The sequence below is a fragment of the Hippocampus bargibanti genome, linkage group LG20, assembly GCF_051943395.1.
Source record: "Hippocampus bargibanti isolate YZ-2025 linkage group LG20, ASM5194339v1, whole genome shotgun sequence".
Taxonomy (NCBI): domain Eukaryota; kingdom Metazoa; phylum Chordata; class Actinopteri; order Syngnathiformes; family Syngnathidae; genus Hippocampus; species Hippocampus bargibanti.
The window spans coordinates 8,284,752-8,290,751 of record NC_142753.1 but is presented as its reverse complement, the minus strand read 5'-3'; the positions used below and the strand labels follow the sequence as shown (position 1 = coordinate 8,290,751).

The following is a 6,000-nucleotide window of genomic DNA, read 5'->3' as shown; positions in this document are numbered from 1 at the left end:
TTTGAATCCCCCCTATTCGCATGCATGATGTAAATCACCTTGTGGGGGAATAAGGTTGCGAACTGATTACCTTTCAACTTCCTTTGACCTTTTTGGGGAGGGTGATACAGAGTCGCGCTCACGGGAACGTCATGTCAGCTGAGCAGGAATTAAGTAATAAGGAGTAATGCGGTGTATGGAGAGGATGTAAGGAATCCTATTATAAGTTACTTTGCAGGGGCGGGGGATAAGGGGTGGGGGTTCTACTGGCATCAGCAAAAATGTCGCCACGCTTGTCGTCTCATTACTGTCCGGCTATTTCAGCAACATCCTCCCTTGTCCCCCTGTCCTGTTTCTCCACGCGGCGTGAGATTATTAAAAAGATGTTGCACATAAACAAGGAGAAGTTATGAATTTGTAAGTAAGCTTGAAGTGGCTGCGAGACTGCTGATTAAAACATACACGCGTGTCTCTGGTGGCAAACATCTGGAGTTAAATATTAATATGGATCATGAAAAGTTGATTCATATGAATAAAGTAGCAGACAGTCTGTGCAAAGAAACTGGCCCAAATTGATTTACATATGTTTATACTATTCTCACCTAATTCAGCTGATCTGGGGTATATATCATACTGCGTGTTTTGGGTATTTTGGATGCTATAAAACGTTTTTTCTGGTGTCAGTTAAAAAACAAAAAAGTGACGTCGGTTGTCCTTTAAAGCGCCCTTGACGTTCTCCGTACGGCTAATGTTTCTTTAACGGTTACCGTTCATGTTTTGAATAGTTTTAATTGGCGGCTGAAGAACATTCCTATCCTGGGATGTACAATATTGCTTATACTTGATGGTGCTCCGTCAACAAGTTTGCTTTGAAATTGAGCAAGCTGTTTGAAGAGCCAAATGAAGTACTTCAACGCTTGATTTTTTTTTTGGGCTCTAATTAGAAACCTTCATCAGAGAGAAACAAACCGGCAGTGAACCAAATGATGCCATCAATGAAAATGGGCAAATTAGCATGCTGATTTGATTCAAAATATGTGATAGCAGATTGAATTGAAGGACGATCAAGTCAAAACGTCTCAAGACTGCAAACTAGTTTGTCGGTATGTAACTGTACAAAAAAAAGACCCACCCCACCCAAAAAAGGGCTGATTTTCCACCTGAGACTTCCGCATGCACATGACCCCTATCTATGTGATCTGCATCGCAACACGACCCCCCCCCCCCACCACTGCCTCCTGTCTGATCTCTGAACCGCCGAGTGCGTCTCGATTGAGGTGCGCCTGACAACTGACAACACGATCCATCTGTCTGTAGCTATTTTACCACCGAGACGGGATTCATCAACACCTGAGAAATGCTCCACTTGTCTGACCTCGTCCCGCATTTGAGCCACCCGGACCCGTGCTTGATTTCCTCAACCTGTCAACGAACGGACGGACGGACGGATGGACACACATGCGTTGGCGTTGACAGGTAACCACGCAATTATTTTCCCCTCCCCCACTTCTCTATCCATCATGGGAAGAAGGGCAAAGGTCATTGTTATACGAATCAACACTCTGGATAAATAGTCTGTCACCTGGCATCTCTGTCAGAAGTCCTGCCGAGACGCTATTCTCTTATTTTCTTGACTTTATCATCCCATCTTTTCACTCTCATTTATTCCACACGCCACACGGGATGAAGTTGCCAGTGGATTTCTACTTGTACTTCATCCTCGTGGTAGATCTGATTGAACATTGGCGAGTTTGTTGAAAATGGTGCGGACATTAGCTCCACTCGAGAGGTTCTGATTTGAATCTTTTCTCTGCCTCTTTTGTTCGGTCAATTGAAGACGAAACTCACCTGGAAACCCAATGAGGACTAGAAGTATTAAAAAAAAGAATGGTTGGCAGTGGCGCGCCGTGCATGTCACTCTTAGGCCTTCAGTAGTGCTATGTCTGAATCAATCCGCATCTGCCACTGTAAAAAAATATGGTGTGATTTTACTACACGTCCTGTACTGTACTAGCTGGTACAGTTAACCAGGAAATACCTTGTGAAGAAAGAAATACAGTAAAGTCTCGTGATATCGATATCCAAGGGAGCCCGAAAAAATATCGATATAACCGGGATATCGATATATCCGACCCTGTTTGCATGTATTTTTCTCCGTGCGTGCATAGAAATAGTATCGATATAACCGGGACTATCGATATATCCGATATCGATATAACGAGACTTTACTGTATTCTCATTAGACTGTTCGAGTTTTTACCATCGACGTGTGGATTCATCATATGGGGTCAGAAGTCGCTCTTTCACACCAGAGAAAATGATTGCCGATGGATGGCGAAGCATCCATAATAACCTCTTAAAATTGCAATATTATTTGCTATTTTCGCTAGTTCTTAATGATGTCCAACTATTGTTGAAAAGTCTGTCTTGAAAATGGTTTTAATAGTAAATCTGCAACCAAAATCCATTTCGTCTCCTTCTTCAGCCATGATGGGTTGACAAATCTACTATTCAATCGACGCAAAATATATTTGCTCATACCGATAAAGTGCGCTACCTCTGGCCAGTATGATCTTATCACCAGTGCCTAGTGATACTATATTGTCCAATGCCGATACAGCCATTCAGGTGATTAGCCAATCATAGTTTGCGAAAACTCTGACGCCTTTTGTGTTGCAAACTTGAAATCCGATGGGTTAAAGTAACAGTTTGATTGACACATTTGATGATCCAGGGCCTGCAGAACTGATTGTGAAGGCGTATTATAAAAATATTATTAACATCAGTCCGTGATTCAGATATTTTTAGGCCAGCAGAGAAGGCTTTATAGGCCTTGACGGTCCGCCACTGATGGTTGGATTGAAGTGAACTTGATAATGGATGACGTTTCAACCAATGGCAGAACGAATCATTAAAATGTTATATCGGTTCCACGGTCAAGCTTGTTCCACCACATTCGACCTCGTCTTCTCTCTCGACCCCGTGCCCCTCCTCCCACCTCCCTTCCGACTACTTATTGACTAATGATGTGCAGCAAATGCTTCCCCTTGTGTTTCCCTCCCTCTCCTTGGACCTTAGCTTTTCGCCTCATCCTTTTATCCCCAACACTACCCAGGCGAGACCCCGGGTAGGTTTAATTGGCTGGTATCAATTACAGCGGTATTGCATATGAACTCACGGGAGGGTTCACTTTATTGCCACGCATGCCTTCTTCTTGTCCCTGGATAACCAGATTTTGGGTTTATCAGACATGCCATGCCCTCCGTTCTTCTCTGTTTCCCACCAAATAGTCCCTTTCATGACATCCGCCCCTCCTTCTCAGTTTCCCTCTCTTCTACTAACTCTCCTGTCCTTATATATTCCAGCCGCCACTTTTAAATAAATCCCTGCGGCAGGGACTGAACCAGACATGGCCATCATGGGACCAAGAGGAGGCTAATGCCTTTTTAATGAGTCCTCGGCCACAATGTGACACAGGGAAAGTGGCAGGAATCGGTGGCTGGTGAGCCCTTGGTCTAAGGTATTTATCACCTGAAAAGTTCTGATCCACTGCGCTTGTGGGAGGGCGAGGGTGGGGGAAAGACGGGCAGAGAGGGAGGAAGGACGTGGTTGAACGAGAGAAGACATTTCCGCAAAAGCCAAGAAAGCGTGGCATGTCTGATGCGTTTGAATTGGCAGTAACCGAATTATTTGTGCGTGAAGTCCAGCTAATGCACCGATGTCAAAGAAAAGGCCCGGGGGTGAAATCTGGCCCGGCACATCATTTTATCCGGCCCGCGAAAGCAAATAGTGAAATTCCATGATGCTTGCGAAAGTCCGAACCAAAATTTCAAATTGTCCGATGTAAGCCACAAAAGCAGTCATTGTTTTTTACGACAATTTTTAAAACTAGTCATTCATTAATTCATTCACTGCCATACGCAAATTTAATCGGGAATTGAAAATATGACGTAGAGCGCCATTCCCGAATTTGTTCGGGTTTTGTTTTTTCATCCTTGGGTGCCAATCAAGCGCTGGCCATGGCCTCTCGTCATGTTTTTATTTTTTTCCATAATTAGGCGGCATTTCCCTTCTTTCCAAGTTTGCGCTTTGTTCCAGCTTCAGCTGTTTTTAAAGCGCTATATTAACCAATATGGATGTATTGCATTGTATTTGGGACAGCCACTCTCATCACAAGCTCTGATACCTCCAGACCCATCTAATTTAGGAATTAACCCTTTTTTTCTGATGAAAGATGAGTCTAGTAAGGCTTCTTATGGTGCATTGAATGTTGATGTAGTCCTAAAACTCAATATTCTGTGGGTCCTGGAATTCAAGTGAAAATGACTAAAACCCTGGCACTGGAGTGGACATATTTTTGCACATGTCTGGCAGTGAATGAGATAATTTGTTGTGCACTCTGTATGTAATATGTGGAGGGCGATTAAAAAAACAATGAGTGGTTTACTTCTCCCGTTGCGTGTAAATCCGCTTCAATTCCGAGCGGCGGCTCTTTGTTGCCGATTATGTTCCACTGAAAAAAAACAACCAAAAAAAACATTTCATGTTCTTGCAGAAATTTAAGTAGCTCACACACCTGCACTTTGAGTCATACTTGCTTGATGCATAATGAGAAATCCTAATGACATTCACAGTGCTTTGACAGTAATTAATATTCCCCCACAGTGATCGCCTGAGAGAAGAAAAAAAAAAGCCCAGCGTGCGGATTGCCTTCTTTGAGAGTTCTCGTGTAATTATAATCCCATTTCATCTCATTTTAATACCCACCGCGCCGCGTATTCAAACAGCAGATCGAGTGAAATTGCTCTAAGTGGCTGAAAAGCAAATAAGAAAGATTAGCATCCAAAGGAAAGCCACCTTTGGTGATTAACGTACCTGGCCGAATGTAACGACCACGGGAGTGAAAGAACTTGTAAAAAAAAAAAGCTGCTGAATCTCTATTCTTGCAACTACCGATGTGCTTCGCATGTCAATGTCGGCCTGTTGAGGCTTTGCAACACATAAAAAGAAGCTCAATGAAGTGGAAGTTGAAAAAAACTATAAAATAAAATGCCTATCGCCATTCCTTCAATGTTCAGCGAGGTCCATTCTCACGCCGTATCGCGCTAATCAAATACATTTCGCTCTTATCGTACCTTCCCGAAGGTACGACGTATTCATTCTCTCAAATGTCACTCGGACGAGACTTAAATGGCCGCTGTTCCTTGCCAATTGCGCCTTTATCGCCACATTGAATTTGTTTATTTTTATTTTAATCCAGAAAGAGCAAAAATAACATACGTCCGTGTATGCTCTCAGTCGTATAGAAGTAGTCCATCGATGAAAAGGTTTCTTCAGCCGTCATTTAATGTGTCGGACGTTTCGTTCCTCATCTAAAGTGCTTTGTCAGCGAACTAAAGTTGTGCTGGTATATCTAGCCCTATTTATATCCTTTATATCATGGACAGAGGTCCATCAGGGCTGGCCCCACCACCTCTGTCCATTAGAAATATAAATCTGGACAGAGTTACCAGCACAAGTTTAGTTCGCTGACGAAGCTCTTCGGATGAGGAGCAAAAACACCTTCAAAGAAGTACAGATGACGGCTGAAGAAACCTTTTCATTGACAAAAATAACATAGTATGTTGGCTAAAAAAGCTAAATGCAATTTGTATTGACAAAAAAAAAAACAGAAGCAAGCTATGGTTGTGAAAAAAGAAGCTGCCACAATTCCATTTTTTGACTCAAGATGGGAATATTTATATAACGCTCCTACTTGGGTGGGGGAGAAGGAGAAAAAAAAGTGTAATAATCTGTTCTGGTGTGGCAGTTGCACGTTTTCCAAGATTATCACAGTGTTCCGTCGCGCTTTCAGCCGCCGTCCCGCTCCCCGCGCCGCATTAGAGATCCGAAGCAGACTTGTGATTTACATTCAAATGACAGACGAAATAGACAAGATTAAGAGGACGCCCCCGTCGCGGGGGAGATTTGTTCGGAGCTCCAGACACTGTTTGCTTTCGTAAGAGTCTTCAGCCGTGCGAT

At 43.2% G+C, this 6,000-nt stretch overlaps 1 long non-coding RNA gene across 1 annotated transcript in view; it reads left to right on the top strand.

The window, feature by feature from the left end:
* Positions 1-1,304: 1,304 nt before the first annotated feature.
* The window catches only part of LOC148882997 (uncharacterized), a 28,956-nt gene continuing 24,260 nt past the window's right edge, over positions 1,305-6,000 (top strand). Inside the window, exon 1 of the long non-coding RNA XR_016118579.1 lies at positions 1,305-1,455. This is a non-coding gene — a long non-coding RNA (uncharacterized LOC148882997). The remainder of the gene's footprint in view (positions 1,456-6,000) is intronic.